We start from the raw sequence: 27,331 nt of genomic DNA on the forward strand, positions 1-27,331 counted from the left end.
GAAGACCGAAGATCTTGTGAGCTGCAACTAAGAGCTGGTGCATCCAGATTGAAAAAAAAAAAAAAATTTGAGATCATCCTGGTGTGTGTCACGTGCTGGTTACCCTTCATAGCAGGGCAATAGAAAAATGTAGAGAATGGGTACAGGCAGGGTCACAGTAAAGAGGCAGTGGGTGCAAAGCCATTCATTACAGAGGCAGTACAGTACAGTGGGCATGTGCTTTTGAGTCAGAGTGCCTGTGTTCCAATTCTGGACTGACCACTTTTTATTAACTTAGGCAAGGTACTTCTCCTCTCTAAGAGTTTCTTTTCTCTTTGAGATATGGTGATAAGGTCAGTTTTCATTCCAATCCCAAAGAAAGGCAGTGCCAAAGAATGCTCAAACGATCGCACACTTGCACTCATCTCACACACTAGTAAAGTAATGCTTAAAATTCTCCAAGCCAGGCTTCAGAAATATGTGAACTGTGAACTTCCAGATGTTCAAGATGATTTTAGAAAAGGCAGAGGAACCAGAGATCAAATTGCCAACATCCGCTGGATCATCGAAAAGGCAAGAGAGTGCCAGAAAAACATCTATTTTTGCTTTATTGACTATGCCAAAGCCTTTGCCTCTGTGGATCACAATAAACTGTGGAAAATTCTGAAAGAGATGGGAATACCAGAGCACCTGACCTGCCTCTTGAGAAACCTATATGCAGGTCAGGAAGCAACAGTTAGAACTGGACATGGAACAACAGACTGATTCCAAATAGGAAAAGGAGTACGTCAAGGCTGTATATTGTCACCCTGCTTATTTAACTTCTATGCAGAGTACATCATGAGAAACGCTGGGCTGGAAGAAGCACAAGCTGGAATCAAGATTGCCAGGAGAAATATCAATAACCTCAGATATGCAGATGACACGACCCTTATGGCAGAAAGTGAAGAGGAACTAAAGAGCCTCTTGATGAAGGTGAAAAAGGAGAGTGAAAAAGTTGGCCTAAAGCTCAACATTCAGAAAACGAAGATCATGGCATCTGGTCCCATCACTTCATGGCAAATAGATGGGGAAACAGTGAAAACAGTGGCTGACTTTATTTTTGGGGGCTCCAAAACCACTGCAGATGGTGATTGCAGCCATGAAATTAAAAGATGCTTACTCCTTGGAAGGAAAGTTATGACCAACCTAGACAGCATATTGAAAAGCAGAGACGTTACTTTGTCAACAAAGGTCCATCTAGTCAAGGCTATGGTTTTTCCAGTGGTCATGTATGGATGTGAGAGTTGAATTATAAAGAAAGCTGAGCTCAGAAGAATTGATGCTTTTGAACTGTGGTGTTAGAGAAGACTCTTGTGAATCCCTTGGACTGCAAGGAGATCCAGCCAGTCCATCCTAAAGGAAATCAGTCCTGAATGTTCATTGGAAGGACTGATGCTGAAGCTAAAACTCCAGTACTTTGGCCATCTAATGCAAAGAGCTGACTCATTTGAAAGGACCCTGATGCTGGGAAAGATTGAGGGCAGGAGGAGAAGGGGACGACAGAGGATGAGACGGTTGGATGGCATCACCGGCTCCATGGACATGGGTTTGGGTGCACTCTGGGAGTTGGTGATGGACAGGGAGGCCTGGAGTGCTGCGGTTCATGGGGTTGCAAAGAGTTGGACATGACTGAGTGACTGAACTGCACTGAATGATAGTATCTGCCTCATGGTTTCCTTGTGAGAATTAAGTGAACGTATACAACATATTGAAAGCACTTATAACAGTGCCTGGCTCATAATTCGATACAGTTTGTTTCAGATGGTGATTGGATGCCCTGAAAATACCCTGTGGTATAAAATTGTTTGCAGAATGTATATTGAAGAGTGCATTTGGGATATTACCTATAAGGAAGTGAGGAAGGTAGGATTGGCATTTAGGATATACACCTGTAAGGAAGTGGAGAAGCTGAGCCACAGTGTGGTTACAGTTGTGGTCTTTGCTGATCCTACAGGGATCTCTGGAGCTGGGATGGTCCCTCACATTGGTTACAAATTAAGGCAGAGAGCCTGGGCTTTGTATCCTCATATTAGCCAGCATTGATTGCTGGCTTCATCATAGAGATGTGCAGCCTTCAGTAAGGCAGTTCCTTTTGGACGGTGGTCTCTCTTAGTGAGAAGCATGGGTACTAGAAGGCAGCAGCCATGACTGGCCAGCAACTGAGGAAATAGATACTTCAGCTCTAAATAGGTGATGAGCGTGGAGCACAATGTATCCACTACAGAACCCACTGCAGGATTAAACAGTGAAGCCAGAAATCTAACTTCAAATATAGAGAAGAAATATCTGACAAAGAATGATAAAGTAGCCGAAGTAATTAATTGCCGCTGCTTAAATCTCAGTTCCTTCTACATCTGCCAAAAATTTGTACGTGTCAATAAGAAGCAAATGAAACTTTATATATCCCTCACCCTCAGCCGAACTAGAAGAGAGCATGAAATTATTTTAAGTAGAAAAATGACATCAGTTTTTAGTGGCGCTGCCTCACTATTCCCACTGAGAGCTTATGTGGATAGTTAAGGGGTTCTGGAAAAATCAGGTGAAAGAGACTGTGTGAAAATCATCTATAGAAGGAATTCCCTGGCGGTTCTGGTGGTTACAACTCGACACCTTCCACTGTGGTGGAGAAGGAGGGTGTCGATCCCTGGTCAGGGAACTAAGATCCTGAAAGCCATGTGCGGTGCACCACACCCTTCTCCCCCCACCAAAAACAAGGAAGTCACTGTTAGAAAGAGAAGGTCTATCCTAAGGATGAAAAATACTGAAAGAGAATCCAGAATCCAGATAGATAAGAACTCTGAATAGGAATGAACTTGAATGGACACAGGGAGCAGTTGTGGAAAACTAGAGGTGAACAGGTTAAAAGTAAGACAGAGGCACCCTTTGGACTCTTGTTGGTGAAATGGAAAAGAAACAAGGTGGGGAAATCTGGAATACCACAAGATAAAATAAAATTGAAGAAAATAATCTCTACAGCCTCCCAACAAAGGCCAACCTTTAAAGAAACTGCATTGCATGACTCCGACAGGAGAGGGTGCCCTTGAGCTAAAGATCATGTAAATCAGCCCACGTCACCTTGTCCAGGAAATGCAGATGTAATCAATTGTCATCTGTATGAAAGGACTATAAGATCAAAACAGAATGGAGAATCAAAACATTTCAGTTGATGGAAATGTCTCTCAACATCAACCGTGAAAGAGAAGAGAATTCCAACACGATACTCTCAACTGAATTAAATACCTTCAAATATGAAAACATAAACATATGATAAACACCTTGAATCATAAATCCAAGAACTAAGGTTAGAAATGGACAAAAAAAAAAAAAAAAGCCCAGTAAGAAATGAAATGAAAGTTGATTGGACTTATAAAGGAGAAATACTTTTTTTTATTATTATTAGAAATAACAGACTGAATTATACAATATCAAAGGGAGAATAGATTTGATTGGAAGTGTAGGAAGCACCATTGAAAACAGGCAGAACAGTAATGAGAATGTTGCTGCTGCTGCTGCTGCTAAGTCGCTTCAGTCGTGCCCGACTCTGTGCGACCCTAGAGACGGCAGCCCACCAGGCTCCCCCGTCCCTGGGATTCTCCAGGCAAGAACACTGGAGTGGGTTGCCATTTCCTTCTCCAATGCATGAAAGTGAAAAGTGAAAGTGAAGTCGCTCAGTCGTGTCCGACTCCCAGTAACCCCATGGACTGCAGCCCGCCAGGCTCCTCTGTCCGTGGGATTTTCCAGGCAAGAGTACTGGAGTGGGGTGCCATTGCCTTCTCTGAATGAGAATGCTAAGTAGGTAAAAAAGAACAAGTGGAAAAGTCAGTGAGAAAATTGTTGAAATGGAAGAAAGCAAAGAGGAGCCATCGTTATGAATAATTGGAGTCCTTGTAAAAGAAACATGAACCAGTGAACAGACCTGAGAGTTAAATTCAATCCAAGAACCATCCTGTAGCTAAAAGAAAGCTGAACTATGCATGTGGGGCTGTACAGAATGGTGATCTCCAAGACTCATGACGGAATAAACTATTGCAGAAACTATTACGTATAGTATACATTCAGAGAGAGTGATGGTGGGGGCAAGGAAGCAGTATGAAAGCAAATGGAGAAATAAAGGAAAGTAGAGATGCTTCCTGGTGTGATGTTTTTACAATATCCAGTTTACTTTACACCAGACCATCCTTTAAAAACTTAAAAATTGACTTTGACTTTTGTTCTCAGTGCTGATAATCTGTTTTCAGAGTTTAATCCTAAAGAAAAGTGTTTGAATCCCCTGGAAAATTGCTAGTATCTTGTATGTACTCTCCACTGTTTTATGCATGTCTGAGAGACATTTTTTTTTACTCTTTCCAATATTTTATAATTCTCATATTTTCTCACGGGCTCCATTCACCTCTGGATACCTTACTCATTTTATCAACTATATGAGAACCACTAATTAAATTGCTCAGTAAATTCTCACTGAATAATTATTACTGAGCAACTGTTGTCTATCAGACACTATTCTAGTCACTGGGAAAAATGAGGAACAGGATGCAGTCCCTAGCCTAGACAGAACAGACACCAAATAGGCATAATCCCACCCCTCTCCCTCCAGGGGGAGATAGTCAGATCCTAAGTGAATGTACACTGCTGTACTGAATAATACTATGACAAAAATCAGCCAGGACAATATGGAGTATGACGGAGAGGGGACAGGCAGTTACTTTTAGCTAAAATGGATTTTTAAAAAATTGAAGTAGAGTTGACTAACAATGTTGTGTTAGTTTTATGTATACAGCAAAGTTATTTAGTTAACATACAGATATATTGTTTTGTTTCAGATTCTTCTCTCTCACAGATTATTACAAAATACTGAGTATAGTTTCCTGTGCCCTACAGTAGGTCCTTGTTGTTTATCTGCTTTATTATGGTAGTATGTATATGTTAATTCCAAACTCCTGATTTATCCCTCACCCTATTCACCTTTGGTAGACATGTTTGTTTTTTACGTTTGTGGGTCTATTTATGTTCTGTATATGAGTTTATTGGTATCCTTTTTTAGATTCCACACATAAGTGAGATCACATGGTATGTCTTTCTCTGCCTCACTTATTTCACTTGGTATGGTAATCTGGGTCCATCCATGTTGTTGCATGTGGCATTATTCCATTCTCTTTTCTGGCTGTGTAATAATTCATTGTACACATGGACCACATCTTTAGCCATCCATCTGTTGATGGACATTTAGATTGTTTCCATGTCTTGGCTATTGTAAATAGTGCTGCTATGAAATTAGGGTGCATTTATCTGTTAAAATTATAGTTTTCTTCAGATATACGCCCAGGAGTGGGATTGCAGGATCATATGATAGCTCTGTTTTCAGTTTTTAAAGGAACTTCCATACTATTTTCCATAGTGGCTGTACAATTTCCATTCCTATCAACACTGTCGCGGGTTCCCCTTTCTCAACATCCTCTCCAGTATTTATTATTTGTAAACTTCTTGATGATGGTCATTCTGACCTGTGTGAGGTGATACCTCATTGTAGTTTGGATCTGCACTTCTAGCTAGTGAATGGAACTAGCTCTCAGACGTTTGAGCAGAGACCCACATGCATCAGGAGAGAGAGCCCTGAGGCAGAATGAGCTTGATATATGTGCATATCAAGCAGGAAGGCCATTTTGGCTAAAGTAAAGTGAGGTAAGGGCCAACATAGGATAAGAGGTTGGAGAAGCTCAGATTGTAGAGAGTATTACACCCTCAAATTGGAATTGTGTTCTGAGTTTGATGAGCAGCTTCAGAGGATTTTAAGAAGGGAACAATATGATTTGATAACTTTGGCTGCTGAGTGGACAGTGGTGAACATCTGTGTGGACATAAATGTTGGAAAGATTATAGAAAGGAGGCTATTTCAGGATTGGGTGATGGTGATGGACTAGGATAGAAGGTAGAGAAGTGGTTGATATTAGAGTGGGGCAGTCCTGACTGATAGGACTTGAGGAGAATGAGGAAGAAGGAAGAGAATCAAAGATTATTCCAGCGGTTTGAAAGCAGCTGGGTAAATGGGTACTATTTATTGAGATAAGGAAGAATAGCAGGTCAGTGAGACTGTAGGGACAATCAGGAATTCCTGGTTGGGTACCTCAGGTCTGAAATGACTATTGTGAATCTCCTGGTGATGTTATAGTTGGATATGTGAATTAACTTAGGGTGTAGTCATGGTAGGAAATAGGAATGTGAGAATCAGCACACAGGAGACATTCAGAATATCAGACTGAATATAATCAGCTAAAGAGTGACTGTTGATTGGGAAGATGATGTCCAAAGATTGAATCATGGATGTGCCAACATTGAACAATGAGATAGTGGAGGAGCCAGCAAAAGAGACTGGGACAGAGTGCCAGCAAGTAAAGAGGAAGACCAGGAGAATGCAGTGTCTTAGAAGCCAAACAAAAAGTTATTTTAATTGTTTGTTGGCTTATATAATATACTTCCTAGATAACCTGTTCATTGAGTAGTTTATGTGCTGAGTGGTTTTATGGGATTACCTTTCATGTCATGTGACTTGGGCTTAACCTTGTGTTATTCCATTAATGAAATATGAAACACCATAATTCTATTGTAGTATAAAAAAGTGATTCATGATAGTTTTTATCAGCCAATTATAGTTTTTCTAAGAAACTTTTTGTTGTGTTGGTAAGAAATACTTATACGTGTTCTACATGAACTGAGATTCAGAGGTCTTCCTTTTGAGACTGGTGTGGTGTGTAGAATGGTGTCTCTTCATTAGGGAAACACATTTTCTTAATTTGTGGTAAGGGTTTGTGCATTTTGCCTAGATTTTTGGAATCTGAACCAATATGTTTATCCCCCTATTTAGTAGTAAGTGTTCTAGAAATCTGTTATTCTAGTTCTTGGTGTATTAAAATCAGTTTGAATTTAAGGATGATAGTTTGATTTCTTCTTTTGATATTTGCAAATCAGAAGGTAAATTATTTCTTTTATGCATTCTTATTATCGGATACATAATTTAAGCTGTAGGAAAATATAATTTGTTGTTAAGCATCTTTTGATAATAATGACAATTTTACTTACTACACACAATACCTCTCAGAGAATTTATTATGATTAGCTTTCTTCATTTCTCTCAACTCAAAAAGTCCTTCTCAGGGAATTATTTCTGCTTTTAGTAGCATTAACTGTTTATTTAATAGCATTATCTTGACACGTATGGAAGGACAGTGCTTTCATAGTGTGCTGTGCTTGGTCACTTCACTTGTGTCTGACTCTTGGCGACCTCATGGACGGTAGCCCATCAGTTTCCTCTGTTCATGGAATTTAATGAGGGAGAATACTGGAGTGTGTTGTCATTTCCTCCTCTAGGGGATCTTCCTGACTCAGGGATTGAACCCACATCTCCTAGTTCCCCTGCATTGGCAGATGAGTTCTTTACAACTGCTGCTGCTGCTAAGTCATTTCAGTCGTGTCTGACTCTGTGCGACCCCAGAGACGGCAGCCCACCAGGTCCCCCGTCCCTGGGATTCTCCAGGCAAGAACACTAGAGTGGGTTGCCATTTCCTTCTCCAGCGCATGACAGTGAAAAGTGAAAGTGAAGTCGCTCAGACTAACGCCACCTTATTTAGATCTCTTTGGAGCTTATCTATATTTGTAAGACAAGAAAAGATAGTATACTTTTGTCAGTATTGCCTTGAGATACATTTGAAAAAGTGCATATGTGGCTTTCACTTACAGTACATAAAATAAGAAAGAAGGTACCTCACAGGGATACATTGTTTGTTCATAAATGTTGCCAATATGCAAATATAATGAAATTGTGCCTGGAGTCCCCAGTTTTGTAAAAGAAAAAATTTTTAAAGTACCAATATAGGAAAGCATATTCAGGGAGATTAATTAACTTGCCTAAGATTCATTAGTAAGTTAGTAGCATTGCTAAGAATTAAAGTGCAAGAAATTAGTCTTCCTATCCTTTGCACTGCTACATTATTTATTGTCCAATGAGCTAATACTTTAGAAAAATTCTTATTGAGGTTAGAATTGTGTTCCATAATTTTTTTAAAGTTAGCATTTCTGTAGGGGCTCAGTCTTATAGATATTCTTTAAGTTAAGTAAACAAAATAGAGGTTAAAGGTAATTTTTAAAATAAAAATAATAAAATCAGGACAAAGCAACATCGTGTGCTTCTAGATGTGATGTCCTAAGAAGGGCACAGCATTGTCTATTTCAAATTTCTGCTAAACATTCATCATCTCCATCTGATCATGAAGAAATATGAGGCAGATACAAATGATGGGGTATTTTATAGAATAATTGGCTTGAATGTTTCAAAAATGGCAATGTTACAAAAGATGAAGGTTGAAAAACTGTTTCAGAATAAAAGAGATCAAAGAAGTATGACAACTAAATAGAATATGTGGTGTTGTATCAAGAAAGTTATTATCTACAGAAGACATTATTGACACAGTTGGTAAAATTTGAATATGGATTGTATATTAGGTTGTAGTGTTGTATCAGATTTTCTCATTTTTCTAATTGTACTGTGGATATGTAAGAGAATCTAGTTTTTAGCAAATAGCTGAAGAATTGAGAGTTAAAAAGGCTATGATGTCTGGAACTAACTCTCAAATAGTGCAGGAAAGATTGTGTGTGTGTGTGTTTGTGTGTGAGAGAGAGAGAAGAGAGAAAGAAAGAGAGGATGCAAATGTGGCAGAATTTGTGAATCTGATAATTTTGATCAGAGGGTGTTATGGGAGTTCTTTGTACTATTCTTGCAACTGTTTCCATAAATTTGAGAGTATTTCAAAACAGAAAAGTTAATGACTTAGATAATTAGCCAAGTAGGAAAATGATTTATTGTATGTAAGATGACACTTCAAACTTAACAGCATTATCCTGCAACTTTTCTGGGAGCTGTGTTATTATAGCTGAATTCTATTAGGCTATAAATTCCTTAAAAAGTCTTCTTAGACTCTATAAATTCTTAGCAAAAGAAGCAAGAGAGAACACATTTCTGGAATTTCCAAAGGTGGAGACAGGATTGTCAGGCCTGGGAAAAATTCCTGTGGTACAGAGTGAGACTGAGGTTGATGCCAGAAAGGAAATCCCAGATTACGGGAAGTACCTGGGAAAAAAAAAGAGTTGTTATTCTAAAGGAAAAGTCAGGGAGCCATAGCAGTGTTACCACATTACAGTACCTGGTGTAGCATCCTCTTGTCTTTTATATTAAAATGGTTTGGATTCTATTTTCTTATTTTTAATTGGAAATCATTTGCAAAGCACAGTTTTTTAAAAGTAGGAGACAATTTTATAAGCACGGTGGCTAGACAAACCAGCTCTTTCAAGTAAGAGATAACAGATTTCTTTTCTCATAATGTGTCTGGAAAATTCTGTGCAATAGAAATATGTCTTTTTTTTTTTTTAATCCTTTTGATCTACTTACCACTTAGGAATTCTGCTCCGCCGCAGTTAGGGTTATACATTCAGAGACACGTGTCTCGTCATTGTTTGGCAGGTCAGACCCAGGGGAGCGGAAGAAGAGGCGTGTCGAGAAGGTGAAGGTTTCCGGTTCCGGTTCCGGAGTTCCAGTCCTTGCTGGCCTCAGTGGCGCCTGTCTTAAATAGGGTGTGCACACCGCACTCTTGTGTTTTTCTGGGAAATCCTGTAGGCTTTGATGCCAGTGATTAGTGTTTGAGGTGATGGGGTTGGCTGCCTTGTAAAGTGGCAGTTACACACGTTTTCCTCTTCTGGGTTCCTGGTTACAGTTCAGCCCTTCTTATCGCTGGGAGTTGCCTTCGCCCTTGAGCTGGTCGGGGGTCTGAATCTAGCCCCCAGGCTGTGACAACGCATCATCACAGTGGCTTTTGGTTGGCATGCGCAGCTGCTCCGCATTTTGGTGCCCTAGAGGTGGTCCATTCAGAAAATTGGAGGCATACTCACAGGGAGACAGAGGGGGCTGGCACTTCCCTGCCCTTTCCTGTGGTGAGGGAGAAGACTCTCATCTTCAGAACCATCAACTAGCAACCTTTTAGCCGTTATGTACTCACTTAGGAAAAGAAGTATTGTTTTCAAACAAATGTATTCCCTCCCAGCAGGCTATGTTGTTCATTCAATTTGCTTTGCCTAATACCTATCATTTACTCTCAGTGATTTAAAATGCACAGGCACCATTCGGTGTAATTGATCTTTTGGGTCGAAGGATTATGTCAAACAGTGCTCTTCTTTGCCATGTCCATAAGTTGAAAGCAAACCCTTAGACAGGCTGATAAACTGGGTATTTTCAATATGCTGGTGAAAGTACAGTTCGTTTAAAAAGTTATTCATCTCTCTTTCTGCTTGCTGAAGGATATACAATCCGAAGATTGGTACTGCCACAGGCATGCCTGCTTTTAGTGCACTTAGCTTTTCTGAGCTTTACAGGTAGTGCATTTCTTTATAAAGCGAAGGTTTGTGGAAACCCGGTCCAGCAAGTCTGCTGGAGCCATTTGCCCCACAGCAGTGGTCACTGAGTCTCTGTGCCACATTTTGATAGTTCTCCCAATACTTCAAACTTTTAAAATTATTAGTATTTTTGTTGTGATGATCTGTGATCTTTGATGCTCTCTTGTAGTTGTTTTGAGCCACTACTAGCTGTACCCATGTAAGCTGGCCAACTTAATCAATAAATGTTGTGTGTTCTGACTGCTCCACCAACTTGCCATTCCCCATCTCTCTTCCCCTCCTTGGGCCCTCCTTTTCCCTTGAGACACATATATATTGAAATTAGGCCAAATTAACCATTAAGTGGCCTTTATGTGTTCAAGTGAATGTAAGAATTGCGCATCTCTCACTTTAAATCAAAAGCTAGAAATGATTGCACTCAGCGAGGAAGTCATGTTGAAAAGCCAAGACAGACTGAAAACTAGACCTCTTGCACCAGTTATTCAAGTTGTGAATGTAAAGGGAAGGTTCTTGAAGGAAATTAAAAGTGTTAACTTCAGTGAACACCTGAATGGTAAGCCTTATTGCTGATATGGAGAAAGTTGTATAATGGTCTGGTTAGAAGATCCGACCAGCCATAATATTCCTTTAAGCCAAATCCTAATCCAGAGCAAAGCCCTAACTCTCTCCAGTTCTATGGAGGCTGAGAGAGATGAGGAAGGTGCAGAAGAAAAGTTTAAAGCTAGACAACTCTGGTTCATAATGAGGTTTAAGGGAAGAGGCTGTCTGTATAACATAGAGTACAAGATGAAGCAGCAAATGCTATTGTAGAAGCTGCAGCAAGTTATCCAGAAGATCTAGCTCAGATAACTCATCAAAGTGGCTACACTGAACAACAGATTTTCAATGTAGGTAAAACAGCCATCTGTTGGGAGATGTTATCTTTGACTTTCATAGCTAGGAGGAGAAGTCATTGCCTGTCTTCAGAGCTTCAAAGGACAGACTAACTCTCTTGTTGGGGGCTAATGCAGCTAGTGACTTTAAGTTGAAACCAGTGCTTTCTTACCATTCTGAAAATCCTAGAATCCTTCCGAATTTTACGGTGTCTACTTTGCTTGTACTCTATAAATGCAGTAAAAAGGCCTGCATGATAGCACATCTGTTTACACCGTGGTTTACTGAATATTTTAAGCCCATTGCTGTTCAGAATAAAAAAAAGATTTCTTCCAGAATATTACTGCTCATTGACAGTGCACCTGGTCACACAAGAGCTGTGATTAGGATGTACAACCAGATTAATGTTGTTTTCATGCTGCTAACACAACATCCATTCTGCAGCCCATGGATCAGGGAATAATTTTGACTTTCAAGTCTTATTATTTAAGAAATAAATTTTGTAAGACTATAGCTGCCTTAGATAGTGATTGTCCTGATGAATCTGGGCAAAGTAAAATGAAAATCTTCTGGAAAAACTTCTCATTCTAGATTTCATTAAGAACATTTGTGATTCATGAGAAGAGGTCAAAAAACAGGAGTTTGGAAGAAGTTGATTCCAGCCCTCAGAAATGACTTTTAGGGGTTCATAACTTCAGTGGAGAAAGTCCCTGCAGATGTGGTATAAGTAACAAGAGAACTGGAAATGGAAATGGCATCTGATGATGTCACCAAATTGCTATAATCTCACGTTAAAATTTGAACAATCGAGGAGGTGTTTGTTATGAGCAAAGAAAGTGGTTTCCTGAGATGGAATCCACCTCTGGTGAAGATGCTGTGAAGATTTTTGACATGACAACAGAAGATTTAGAATATTACATGAACTGAGTTGGTAAAGTAGTGGCAGGGTGTGAGAGGACTGAACCCAACTTTGAAAGAAGTTCTCCTGTGGTTAAAATGCTGTCAAACAACTACAGAGAAATTGTTCATGAAAAGAAGTCAATTGATGCAGCAAACTTTGTTGTCTTATTTTAAGAAATTGCCACAGCCACCCCAACTTTTAGCAATTCTGATCACTCAGCAGCCATCAACATCTCATTGTGACAAGACTCTCCACCAGTGCAAACATTACAACTTGTTGAAGGCTCAGGTGACAGCAGTTTTTAGCAATAAAGTGTTTTTAAATGAAGCTATGTATGTTGTGTTTTTAGACATAGTGCTGCTGTTCACTGAATGGACTAAACCATGGTGGAAACATAACTTTTACATGCAGTAGGAAACCAAAGAGATTTCCTGTGACTCACTTTTATTGCACTGTATGATTTATGGTGGAGGTCTGGAATGGAACCTGCAGCATCTCTGAGCTCTGCCGGTACTGATGTGATTAATTAAGATCACTTATTACAGGTGGTTGGGTATATACTGTTCTACTCGAGAGTCATTTAAGTAGTTGGGACAAATGTGAATCCTACTTACAACATTCTTCTAAGAGTGACATAGCATGTTAACTCGGAAAATTCTATAATCTGTTCAAATAGAACTTCACACAGTCTGGAAATGGTTTAGGTCTAATTTATTATTTGGTTAATTTATTATTTGGTTATCCTGTTAGTATCCTTTAATTTGTCTGTGTGCTGTTTGAATGGAACTAGGATTCAAATTTAAACCTCCAAAATGAAGCAATAAAGTCTAACCACTGAGTAAACGTTGGGCCCATTTGGGTATCCAGGCCACCGCTGTCATTTCTTTTCACAGTTGTCTTCCTGTCCTTGAACTCACCATAGTGTGAAAAGACAACAGATAGAGAACTACCAAAAGACCAAATGAGAGCTGAACAGTTTCTTCTTCTTCTTTTTTTTAATCTCCTATCATTTTGCTTTTTCACAACTCCACATTCTTGGGAGTTCCCATAATCAAACCCTGACATGTGGGCCTGTTCCCAGTCAGTAAGCAGATAATCTCTTTTAGGGGGCATATATGTTATAATATTGAAAAGAGTAAATCACCCCCTCCCCCCAAATCAATGAAGAATTCCATTTTCTTTGAGGATTTCCTTTCCTTTGAGGTTTTTAGGGTTGGAGCAGAAGTGCCTTTGGTCTTAGGGAAATAGGATACAGGTAACCACAGCAGCCTGGAATGATCCTTTTTCTCTAAAAGGATCCCAGCCGCACTGGGCGACTCAGTGTAGCCCTGCGGGCCCAGCCCAGGGCAGGGAAGAGGGAGGGCGGGAGAGCGACCTTGGAGACACAAGTGTCTAGTAGCAGTTTCCTTGCTCCAGGAGATTGGGGGCGGAGAGTAAGAGTATGCTACCTTCCCATCTGGTGGCAAAGGACCAGCTGCTTCTTCAATTTAACCTTTTTTTTTTCCCCTTGGCTTGGCTGGGACTTCACGTGATCCACCTTGAAATGCTTTTCCTGGCAGCCTCGTTGCTTTTTAAAAGGAGAAGGGAAATTGAGATGGGAGGTGGAGCAGAAACATTTTTTAATAGTGTTCTATGGGTGGGAAAGGAAGAAAATATTTGCAGCAAAAAAAATCTTCCAGAAAATAGTTTCTTCCTTTATAAAATCAGGAGGTTAGTCCAAATGTGATTTTTGCGGTCTGTTTCAGTTCAAAACCGGGGCTCTTCGAAGATTAGTGTGTAATTCTCATTCCCTCACTGAATGCTGTTCTTCTTCATGTGTGTTGCAAAACACTCCTTTTAGCAAATATCCGTGAAGCATGTCTCCTGGTTAAGAGCTGTGATTGCTCTTTGTAAAGACATCAGCTACAGTGCCTTGAAACCGGGGGCTTTAGTTCTCCTAAAGTATGGAGTGTGTCACCAAAAAAGCAAACAAGGGGACTTCCCCAGTGGTCCAGTGGTTAAGATTCTGAACTTCCTCTGCAGAAGCTTGGGTTTGATCTGGGTTGATCCTTGGTCAGGGAACTACCATCTCACATGCTGCGTAGTGCAGCCAAAAAAACAGAACAAGCAGGCAAGTAAGTTAGCAAGAAGGTATGACTGCGTGCAAAGTGGGACTCCGAGGAGGTGTCTGTGTGGAGATGCAGGATGAGACAGAACAGAAATGAGGCTTAGTTCCATGACCATAACCAAAGAGCAGGTAGTGAAGGTTCTTTTTAGGTCTCGTTCCAGTGTCCCTTCAGCTTCTGTTAATGTTTCATCGGACTGAGCTCCTTCCAGTTCGGTATAAAGGACGGATGTTCACAGTGGAGCTCACAGTGCTCAGAAGTGTCAGGCAGATTGACTTGCCGGATTACCCAACATCACTTGAGCATCTGTTTCATGGACTTCTGGACTTAATTTATCCAACCACCATTCTTCCTCTTAAGATGCTTCTTTCAGTTGCTCCTGCCTCATCTCAGCTTCAAGCCTGTCCCTCGCCCTTAGATCTGTCTCATCCTCTCCAGGTCTCCTTCCTCACACCTGGCTGCTCCCCATCTGCTTCTCCCTTCTATCTACAACCTTCTCTCCATCCACATTGTAGGCTTCCGGTAAAGGGAGCTGGAGCCTTGAAGAGGAAGCAAGGACACACGTGCTATTTTGTCCGTAGTGATGTCTATCTCGTCCTTTGTGTGTGCACACTGTGTCAGATGAGTGTGTTCTCATCATGCCTTGAGATTCTTCTACTGACAGCAACTTCCCTCGAGACAGAACAGGTTATGTTCCCCAGGGAGCAGAGATTAGCCCTCAAGAGGTATATTAGGGGGAGCTCTTAGGACAGCACCAGTAGAATGGAAGGGCATGGTAGAATGGAAGCAGGACTGGGCCGAGGAAGAAACTGGATTATGATGCAGTCTTAGGGGGAGCCTGAGGGTTGTCTGAAATTGGATGTCCTTTCAGAGTTGTCTCTCACTGGATGAGGGGGCTGAGTTTTTAGGCCCCTGTGGGGGACTCTGAAATGGCATGGGTGCTTGCTTGAAGGCAGCTCTCTTCAGATCAGTCAGTCCCCATAGGGCTGACCTTGAGGGCTGTCCCCCGGGTGGCACTGCCAGCAGCTGAGATAGTAGTCCTTCATTCCTGAAGGTGAATCTGGGCAGGACCATCACAGCATCCACCATAGATATTTTCTAGAAAAGTACCATGATTAGAAAAATTTTAGGTCAAGATTAAGCTCTCACAGGAAATGCAGAATAGGAGGAACCATAAAAGTGATTCATATCTTACAGGAGATAGAGATGTAGGGACTCCAAAACAACATTAAAACATTTAAATGCACAGCAAAGTTCTAGACATGAAAGAAATTTCTAGATGCTACCTGCTTTCAAATGCCCCAGAATCACAGGCAAGAGAAACCTACTCTAGGCAGCAAGTCTGGTATGAAATCCTTTTCTTCAGATATGAAGTTTTCTGTGACATTCTGATCTCATGAGTCTGGTTCTTCCACCAGCTTTGTGCTATGCTGACTGCACCGCTAAGTCCTTTCTGACTTAATGTATAATGTCTTTTACACTATTATACATGTTTTTTTTTTTTTTTTTCCTCCTTTAGCGTTTATAAGTTTTAGAAAAAATGCCTGTAACTGTCAGGCTTTCTCTTAGTTACCAATGGTGGCTGGGAGGACTTGTTTCCTCCCCTTAAGTTTTAAGGTGTAAGTGTTCTCTATATATAGAGGTTCTCAGAAACATGATCTACACTAGATCATGTCCCTTTAAAAAGTGGGATGGGTTGGAAGGTGGGAGAGAGTTTCAGGAGGGAGGGGGCATATGTATATCTATGGCTGATTCATGTTGATTTATGGCAGAAATCAACACAATATGGTAATTATCCTCCAATTTAAAATGAAATTTAAAAAATCACACACACAATAGGCAAAGAATAATTATGTAATATGTCTCCTTCACACTGAGTTTCCACCATTGGCCAGGCCACACATTTAGCAGGGTATCTATTTATATTTAACACCTAGCACTCATATAGGTCTTGCATATTTTTATCTGCAGTCCTTGTCATAATCCAGCTTGTTAGATGTTATGGTCACATTTTGCCCAGGAAATAGGCTCTTTCAGAGGTTAAGTACTTACCCTGAGACCATACGGCTTGTAGCTTGCTGAGCCAAATTTTGAATTCAGGTTTCTGTCTCTTTTTCTTTAGTTCTTCACAAACCTGACAGCCTTGCCACCAATGTGCTTTCTGCTGCTCCACTACTTTCTGTGCTGATGACTTCTTCATCTGCAGGGATCCTGCTTTCTACCTTTTCCCGGTTTCCTGAGAAAGTTTAGTATGGAACAGTAGGTGTTTATTAAGGAGTTTTGATGTAACTTAAGGTGATTTCACAGGTCAGATCCAAAAAAATTTTTAAGCCAAATATCTCGCCTTCATGAACCATTGCGGGACTTGTCTCAGAAACAAAGTTTCAGTCACAAGTCTTAAAACTTTTGCCAGCTTAAATATCTTGAAGTTGGATGTTTCTCTTCACTCCCTGCTGGTCTCTTTGTCTCTGGTTTTGGCTGTTTCTCCACATTCCTGCATAAGGATCCTTCTGAGTTACTCGTTCTCAATCTCTAGAGAGTAACAACACAGTACCTTAAGTTGATGCCCGCAGGTCTTTATCTGAGTTAGATGTCTCTAGGTCTGTCTCTTGCTGATTCCCAGGAATATGAAACAACTTTATCCTCCAGGATCAAATATTACTGTATTTCATGTATACTTTTATAACTCACTTATCTCTAGGATGAATGTATGTGACATGCTTTATATAGATATGCATGCATTTGAAGGACAAAAATATTGAGACCCTAATGTTCCAAATGTATGCTTTTGCCTTTTTGTTAATGTCAAAATTTTTTTTTAATGTCTGTTTTTTCTAGTAGACTTACAAAAGACTCCATGACTTTTACAATCACTACCTAGATAATTCAATAATAAAGATTGAAATTTATTGGCTGAGGGAACTAAAGTGGGGAGAAAAATTTTGAAAATAGATTCTGTTTCTGGTTCTAGAGTTGACTTGGACCATGCCTAACATGCTTTTTTATGCATGCTTGGCTTTCAGATTATCCATTGAGTGACATGCATTTGAGGAATGTATGTAAATTATATGTTTTGTATATTTGAATGATAAAAATATTTTTGAGACCATAACATTTCAGATGTATAATTTTTTCTTTTATTACTCATGAACTTTTAATTTGGCTGTCCAAATTGCCAATGAATGGGAGATACCAAGACAAATGCCAGTTGATGTTAAAATGCTTCCTGATATTTTGTTTCTTACAATTTTAGCGATTACTTATGTTATGCCTTTTCAGGGATCTCTCATGCACCATCTCTTTTTTTCTTTATTTTAATGTTGCTGACCTTTTTTTTTTTTTTTTTTACAATTTTGTTTATTTATTTAATTTTTGTTGTGTTGGGTCTTTGTTGTTGTGTGGGCTTTTTTCTAGCTATAGGCAGTGGGGGCTACTCTCTAGTTGCGATGCATCGTCTTCTTATTGTGGGAGCTTCTCTTGTTGCACAGCACTGGCTCTAGGGTGAGTGGGCTTCAGTAGTTGGGGCACGTGGGCTGAGTAGTTTTGACTTCTGGGCTCTAAAGCACAGGCTCAGTAGTTGTGGTGCACAGGCTTAGTTGCTCTGCAGTGTGGGATCTTCCTGGATCAAGGATGGAATCCATGTCTCCTGCACTGGCAGGTGGATTCTTTACGACTGAGCCACCAGGGACGCCCCTCATCTCTTTTTTAAATTGAGAGTATAGTTGATTCATACTGTTTTGTTAGTTTCTGGTGCACAGCAAAACAATTAAGTTATATATATATGAGCTGTTTCAAATCCTGAAAGATGATGCTGTGAAAGTGCTGCACTCAATATGCCAGCAAATTTGGAAAACTCAGCAGTGGCCACAGGACTGGAAAAGATCAGTTTTCATTCCATTCCCGAAGAAAGGCAATGCCAAAGGATGCTCAAACTACTGCACAATTGCACTCATCTCACATGCTAGTAAAGTAATGCTCAAAATTCTCCAAGCCAGGCTTCAGCAGTATGTGAACCGTGAACTTTCAGATGTTCAAGCTGGTTTTAGAAAAGGCAGAGGAAACAGAGATCAAATTGCCAACATCTGCTGGATCATGGAAAAAGCAAGAGAGTTCCAGAAAAACATCTATTTCTGCTTTATTGACTATGCCAAAGCCTTTGACTGTGTGGATCACAATAAACCATGGAAAATTCTGAAAGAGATGGGAATACCAGAGCACCTGACCTGCCTCTTGAGAAATCTGTATGCAGGCCAGGAAGCAACAGTTAGAACTGGACATGGAACAACAGACTGGTTCCAAATAGGAAAAGGAGTATGTCAAGGCTGTATATTGTCACCCTGCTTATTTAACTTCTATGCAGAGTACATCATGAGAAACGCTGGGCTGGTTAAGCACAAGCTGGAATCAAGATTGCCGGGAGAAATATCAATAACCTCAGATATGCAGATGACACTACCCTTATGGTAGACTTCCCTGGTGGCTCAGACGGTAAAGCGTCTGTCTACAATGCGGGAGACCTGGGTTCAATCCCTGGGTTGGGAAGATCCCTTGGAGAAGGAAATGGCAATCCATTCCAGTACTCTTGCTTGGAAAATCCCATGGACAGAGGAGCCTGGTAGGCTACAGTCCATGGGGTCGCAAAGAGTCGGACATGACTGAGTGACTTCACTTCACTTCCACCCTTATGGCAGAAAGTGAAGAGGAGCTAAAAAGCCTCTTGAGGAAAGTGAAAGAGGAGAGTGAAAAAGTTGGCTTAAAGCTCAACATTCAGAAAACGAAGATCATGGCATGTGATCCCATCACTTCATGGGAAATAGATGGAGAAACAGTGGAAACAGTGTCAGATATTATTTTGGGGGGCTCCAAAATCACTGCAGATGGTGATTGCAGCCATGAAATTAAAAGACGCTTACTCCTTGGAAGGAAAGTTATGACCAACCTAGATAGCATATTGAAAAGCAGAAATATTACTTTGCCAGCAAATGTCCGTCTAGTCAAGGCAATGGTTTTTCCAGTGGTCACATATGGATGTGAGAGTTGGAATGTGAAGAAAGCTGAGTGCTAAAGAATTGATGCTTTTGAACTGTGGTGTTACAGAAGATTCTTGAGAGTCCCATGGACTGCAAGGAGATCCAACCAGTCCATCCTAAAGGAGACCAGTCCTGGGTGTTCATTGGAAGGACTGATGCTGAAGCTGAAACTCCAATGTTTTGGCCACCTCATGCGAAGAGTTGACGCATTGGAAAAGTCCCTGATGCTGGGAGGGATTGTGGGCAGGATGAGAAGGGGACGACAGAGGATGAGATGGCTGGATGGCATCACCGACTCAATGGACATGAGTTTGAGTGAACTCCAGGAGATGGTGATGGACAGGGAGGCCTGGTGTGCTGTGATTCATGGGGTTGCAAAGAGTCGGACACAACTGAGCGACTGAATTGAACTGAACTGAACATACATATATACACACACACATTCTTTTTTGTATTCTTTTCTATTATGGCTTATTACCAAATATTGAGTATGGTTCCCTGTGTTATATAGTTGGTCCTTGTTGCTTTTCTACTTTATATATAGTATTTGTATCTGCTAATCCCAGCTTCTCATTTATCCCTCCTTCCCCGTTTCCTCTTTGATAACTAAGTTTGTTTTCCTGTCTGCCAGTCTGTTCCTGTTTTGTAAATCAGTTCATTTGTGTCATATTTTAGATTCCACATATAAGCGATGCCATATGGTATTCGTTGCTCTCTTTCTGACATAGCCACTTAGTGTGATAATCTCTATGCCTGTCCACATTGCTGCAAATGGCGTTGTTTCATTCTATTTTTACGGCTGAGTACCATTCTGTTGTATATGTGTACACATCTTCTCTATCCATTCCTCTGTCAATGGACATTTAGGTTTAGTACACCTTCTTAACAGAATAATATGGTTGAAATATTCCCTTATTAACTGTGTGGGTTAATAAATTTCAGAAGGATTTAATGGGTATGATGCATGCCTAATTTCCATACTATACTAAGTCATGAAGCAACTGTATAACTTCCTTATAGTTCTCTGAGTCAGGGGTTGCTCACATAAAGTCATGATATATAAAAATATTTTTTGTTATACTTTGTAAGTTATTTAACTCAGTAGAAACAGAAGACTGATTCTAAGTTTATCTGTGTTTCTCTGGGGTGTGTTGGAAACAAAAGAACTGTCTGTAGTTTTTGAGGTTTTGGTTTTGCAAAGGTATCTGCCCCACAATGGATGAAGCACCTTTCAGTTTAGTGTGGAGTTTATTCTCATTCTTTAAGCTCTAAAGTGACTGAAGTCTCTGAAGTTTCCTAGGAGCAATATGAATGATTCCTGGAAGCCAGAAAGAGCTACTGACATGACCAAATTCAGTTAATCAGGCAAAATCAATACTTACATGACCTCCCAAGTGATGAGAATGACTAAAGAGGACCAGGTTGTCCTCACCTCCTCTCTACTCAGTTATTTCCTCCATCTTAAGTTCTCTTTGAGCCTCAATCTTTGGTCAAGAGCATCCACCAATGACTTACAATGAAGGACCTTATTGGAACATAGAGATGATAGAACGTTAGTGCAGAAAGGGACTGAAGAAATCACCTACACATTGTATGGCCTGTAGATCTTTGTAATACCCATTGGAAATGGTCCTCTAGGATCTCTTGGGACACTTGAATGACCAAGATTTTACTGCTGCAAAAGGCAGCTCTAAATATCAGGTCTCCTTTGTTAGGTTCTCCTAAAGATACCTCCCTCCCACTTCCAAAACGCAGCTCTACTTTTGCTCCCTGGAGCCACGCTGAAATCTAGCTTCACTCCCACACATCAGTTTTTTCTGTTTGAAAATGGCCAGCCTGTCCCCCGTGTGTCTCCGCCTCACTGTGTCATCACCTGCAGTTCCTTTAACAGTTCCTTTATGATTCAGATATTTTTGATCACTGCTTGGCAAGAACAGTTATTTTCTCATTTATTCTGAACACTTGACTTCTGTAATACCGTCTAGGTGAAAATGAGTGTTTCGGGTAATGATGACCTAGCACTGATTTCTGCGTGTGCTTTGCTGCGTGCTCTGTTGTTTAGTTTTGTCCAACTCTTTGCGACCTTTTCCTCCATCCATGGGATTTTTCAGGCAAGAATACTGGAATGGGTGACTATTTCCGTCTGCAGGGGATTTTCCCCATCCACGGACTGAATCTGCATCTCTGGTGTCTCCTGCCTTGCAGGCAGATTCTGTACCTGCTGAGCCGCTGGGGAAACCCTACTATTGATTTCTACTTGAATGAAACTCGAGTTCTAGTTTGTACTCTGCTTACACCACATTTTCCCCATCATATACTTGAGTTGGTTTTATTTGTATCTAAATGGCAGGGAATTTTATATTTTCAGTTTATCTTGTTGGATTTAACCCAGTAGTTTTCTTTTCTCTCAATGTGGTATATTATATTGATGGATTTGTGAATGTTGAACCATTCTTGTGAATTTGGGATGAAGTCCACTTGGTCAAGGGGCTTCTGTGGTGGCTTAGTTAGTAAAGGATCTTCCTGCAGTGCAGGAGACCTGGGTTTGATCTCTGGGTCAGGAAGATCCTCTGGAGAAGGGAATGGCAGCCCACTCTAGTATTCTTGCCTGAAGAATTCCATGGACACAGCAGCCTGGTGAGCTATTGTCTATGGGGTCCCAAAGAGTTAGACATGACTGAGTGACTAACAGAACCACTTGGTCATGATGTATGATCTTTTCTATGTGCTTTGCATTCAGTTTGCAACTATTTTGTCGAGAATTGTTGCATCTATACTTATCAAAGATATTGGCCTGTAATTTTCTTTTTTGGTGTTGTCCCTGTCTCATTTTGGTATCAGGGTAATGGTGCCTTCACAGAATGTCTTTGGGAGTATTCCTGCCTCTTCAGTCTTCTGGAAGAGTTTGAGAAGGATCAGTATAAGTTCTTCTTTTTATGTTTGGTAGAATTCATTTGTGAAGCCATCTGGTCCTGGACTTTTGTTTGTAGGAAGTTTTTTTTTTTTTTTCCTTCAATTTATTACAGATTCTATTTCACTTCTAGTGATTGGTCTATTCAAATCATCTATTTCTTCTTGATTCAGTTTTGGTGTGCTGTATGTTTCTAGAAAGTTGTCCATTTCTTCTAAGTTGTCAGATTTGTTGGCACATAATAAACAGTTCATAATATTCTTCTATGGTTCTGTGTGTTTCTGGGATATCAGTTGAAATTTCTCCTTTTTCATTTCTTATTTTGTTTATTTGAATTGTCTCTCCTTTCTTCTTGGTGAGCCTGGCTAGAGGTTTTGGCTATTTTGTTTAGCCTTTCAAAGAAGCAGTTCTTGGTTTTATTGCTTTTAACCGCTTAGTTTTCAACCTGTTCATGGAGTTTTGGGATTTGATGCAGTCATTTACTATATTAGTTATCTTTCCTTGTTTCATATTATCTTTGCATTTGCTCTTTCTGGGATTCCCTGGTGGCTCAGTAGTGGAGAATCCACCTGCCAATGCAGAGGACACGAGTCCGATCCCTGGTCTCTGAATACCCCACATGCTGTGGAGCAGCTAAGCTGGTGCACCACAGTTACTGAGCCTGCGCTCCGCAACAAGAGAAGCCAGCGCAGTGCGAAGCTCCGCAGCACAATTCGAGAGGAGCCCCCATTCGCTGCAGCTAGGGAAAGCCTGTGCCCAGCAACGGAGCCCTAAAACAGCCGTAAATAAATAAATACTTTTAAAAAAGCGTGCTCTTTCTGACTTCACCTGTCACTGACAAAAATACTTATCTGGTGGAGGCAACAACAGAGCAGCAAGGAACTAGAGGCCCTTTGGTACTTTAACAGTGATGGATTTAATAGTATTCTGGCTAAAATCAGCTTCTAAAATCATACCTATGAAACTGTACATTATTCAGTGTATAGCTCTAGAGTGTGATAAATCAGAGGAGTGGTTGTTTTTTTTGTGGTGGTAGTGAGGGGAAATGTGGAAGGGATTAACTGGGAAAGGGCACAAAAGAGCTTTCTGGATAATAGAAATGTCTGACTATCTGGATGCTTTGTGGTTTATATGGGTCCTCCCTTGTCCAAACTGCTACAGCCTGTATTTAATACAGACTGTATTTAATTTACATCTCAATTACAAAAATAGTAAATCCACTTATTGCTTGCATTACTAGCTGTTAAGAATTAAAGATCAGTTTGGCAAGTTAAAATGAAACCTTGAGGTTTGGAATACTGAAATGGCTTTGTCAGTATTTGACAGTGATGAAATTCAAAATAAGACGTAGAACTCAACCACTGTTTTGTATGAATTGCTTTTTCAGTTCATCCTTTGTGTAAGTCTTCTTTAGGGTGTGGGATGGGAAATAATTTTCTTCTAAGCAGTCTACTTTATATTAAAAAAAAAGATGGATAATAACATTACTATACCTTAGTAACATGTTTTCAGTAGGTTTTGCTTTGCTCTATTTCTAACTGGAAAGTTGGAATCTGTCAATGGCTTATCAACATACTGTGTTCACTGGGTGTTTATTCAGAATGAAAAAGATTAGGTGTCATATCATATCCTCTGTCCATTGAGTATTCTTTACAAGCCACTCCTCTGCAAGACTCCTTCTTTTAGAGGTGATACTTTGTGTCAACCCCACGGGTGTGTTAGTGATTATGAGCTATGATTATGTGGTGGATCACACACTCATTAGTAAGGTGGTGACTGCTGTCGTAGAACATAACGCAACAGAGAAGAGCTGTTTTTCAGAAGTTTAGTGAAAGCATGCACGAATCCTCCGCTTTTCATTTTGAAATAATACCTCATAATTATGTGATATTTTTCATGACTTTTGGGGCACATATTATATAATTTTATTCTCACAAGGAATTAGAAACTTTTAAATTAGGATTAAGATGCTGAACATTAGGTGGTGAAATGGTTTGTGAAAGATTTACACTAATTTAAATCCTTCACCCCATTCAAAGCCTAGTTCAAAATTGTATTTCTTTAGTGAAGCTGCCTTTTAGTCTCCTTACCCTAAGATAATTTTCCCAATGGAAAAAAAAAATGTCCTAAGCAATTTTGTATACTGTCCATGCTGTTATTACTATCTGTTCTTAAATTTGGGATGAGGGGCATGTTTTCTGTTTTCTTAGCTGTACTAAAATTTTCTGGGCATCTCTGGTGGCCAAGTGGTAAAGAACTTACCTGCCAATGCAAGAGATGTAGATTTGATCCCTGAGCTGGAAAGATCTCCTGGAGAAGGAAATGGCAACCCACTCCAGTATTCTTGCCTGGGGAATCCCATGGACAGAGAGAAGAGCCTGGCAGACTACAGTACATAGGGTCTCAGAGTCAGACATGACTTAGCCACTAAACAACAGCAACAAGGTTTCTATTTCTCTTATGTCCTTGGCAACCCACTCCAGTACTCTTGCCTGGAGAATCCCATGGACGGAGGAGCCTGGTGGGCTACAGTCCATGGGTCGCAAAGAGTCGGACACGACTGAGCGACTTCACTTTCACTTCACTTTATGTCCTTCTACATCTCATGTCCCTAATGTAAAGCCAGGTGAACACTGACTGCTTAATAAATACTTTCTGAGCAGAGACTGCCCTTAGAATTAAATTGTGTAATGTAAGCAAAATGCCACAAGTAGTGTGTGGACAATTATTTAATATTACCTAGTTGGACTGAGGAGCCTGGTGGGCTGCAGTCCATGGGGTCACTGAGGGTCAAACACAACTGAGCGACTTCACTTTCACTTTTCCCTTTCATGCATCGGAGAAGGAAATGGCAACCCACTCCAGTGTTCTTGCCTGGAGAATCCCAGGGACGGGGGAGCCTGGTGGGCTGCCGTCTATGGGGTCACACAGAGTCGGACACGACTGAAGCGACTCAGCAGCAGCAGCAGCAGCAGCAGTTGGATAAGATCACTTGAGAATAATGTGAGCAGATTCATAATATGATTAATAGTCATCCCACATTTTCACTACACAGTTTTAATTAAGATATTTTCTTTCTACATTTGGTAGGTTTTCTGAGTCCTAGTATAAAATCTTTGTACACTTGGAAGGTGATAGCCTTTAGTGTAGCAACATGGTACGGAGAAAAGATGCACATTGATGTTAAGTAGCCTGAATCTGTGACCTTGCCACTTGCTGCTGTATAAAATGGGATGGGTTCCCCACCTCCCTACCCTGCTGTGAATGGTGTGTGTGGCCTAGCACAGTATTAATACATGCAATGTGATATGCCCTTGATAAAGTCAGTTTCCATGATTTTGCCTTATTTCATTCTTATCTATTATACTTTTTAACAAATATGTTTTTAAGTAATGTGAAATTATATATGCTTTTTGAAAAAATTTAGAAAATTAAGAAAGTGTAAAAGAAGGCAAAAAAAAAAAACCCCACTCACCTTGATGAAACTTACCCTTTAGTTTAATAATACCTATTTTTTAATATAAGCCTTATAACAATTGGGCTTCCCTGGCCGCTCATTGGTAAAGAATCCACTTGCAATGCAGGAGGCAAGGGAGATGTGGGGTTCAGTCCCTGGTTTGAGAAGAACCCCTGGAGCAGGGAATGGCAATCCACTCCATATTCTTGCCTTGGAAATCCCATGGACTCAGGAGTCTGGTGGGCTGCAGTTCATAGCATTTTTAATAGTTCATTTGTTCATCCAACTTCTTTTATTTGTGCAGTAATCTACTAAGCATTGATTGAATGACTGTAGCATGTCAGACACTGTACCTGGTGCCGGAGATAGAGTAGTAAACCAGGCAGAACCTCTGTCTTCATGGAGCTTATGTTCTTTTTTGGGGGGAGGGATGGGAAATAACCACATACACAAATATAAAATATGATGTGAGACAGTGATAATGCCTTGACTGAAACATAAAGCTGGATCCAGAGTGATGGCAATTCTTCTTTAAGAGGGTGATCAGAAGAGGTCTGAAGAGGTGACATTGCACCAGAAATCAGAAAGGATTTTGAGGGAGAGAGCCAAGTGACCATCTGGGGACCTCCAGGCGGAGGAATACCAAGTTCTCTCCTGTTCCAGCACATGGATTAAAACCCCATGTGATTGACAGAGGAATGGGTAAAGCAGATGTGGTATATAGGATGCGTATACACAAAGGAATACTACTCAGCCATAAAAATAGTGAAAGAATGCCATTTGCGTCAGGAAGTCCATGGGATTGCAGAGTCAGACATGGCTGAGTGACTGAACAACAACAACAGTGCCATTTGCATCAACACGGATGGACCTAGAGATTATCATACTAAGTGAAGGAAGTCAGAAAGAGAAAGGCAAACACCACATGATATCACTTATATATGGAGTCTACAATGTGACACAATATCTACAATCATCTACAAGAAAATAGACTCACATAGAGAACAGACTTGTGATTGCCAAGGAGAAGAGGGGATAAGGAAGGGATACTTCAATAAAATAAATTTTAAAACTATCATGAGCAATTAAAAAAAAAAACCTATGTGGACTGTATATGTAGCTCTTATTCTTATCTGACTTTGAACTGGAAGTGCCAGTAACTGGGAGTGCTTAACTGGGAGTGGTTACTTACTTGTCTGTTGGGATGCTAAATCTTAATCTTTTTTTGATTTAGATTGATACTATGTTCCCTGTTACTCTGATTATACCATTATCTTAACTAAGGTTTTGATCTTGTGTTAATGCTTTCTTTGTGTGTGTGTGCGTACAGAAAAGTCCTTTTAGAACCCAGACCCTAACCACTGGGAGGAAGCACTGCTCCAGGGAATGGTCAAAATAGAAAACTGCTCTAGTTCTAGAGAGTGTAGGCGTTTCCAGCAAGAGGAGGTTTATAAGGAGCTGCTAAGCAGGGAGGGGAAGTAGGAAGATGTCCTGAAACATGTCTTTATGGTTTAACATCATTCTGTTTCAAATGAATTATGAAAATAGCAGATATATTTTTCCAAGTCCAACTATAAAAATATGTTTCAGGGAAATAAG

General features: G+C 40.3%; 1 protein-coding gene across 2 annotated transcripts in view; it reads left to right on the forward strand.

Annotated features, from left to right (window-relative positions):
* ITPR2 (inositol 1,4,5-trisphosphate receptor type 2) overlaps positions 1–27,331 on the forward strand; it is a 596,562-nt gene that overhangs the window by 199,844 nt on the left and 369,387 nt on the right. The window lies entirely within an intron of this gene.

This window comes from Capra hircus, chromosome 5 (genome assembly GCF_001704415.2).
Source record: "Capra hircus breed San Clemente chromosome 5, ASM170441v1, whole genome shotgun sequence".
Taxonomy (NCBI): Eukaryota; Metazoa; Chordata; class Mammalia; order Artiodactyla; family Bovidae; genus Capra; species Capra hircus.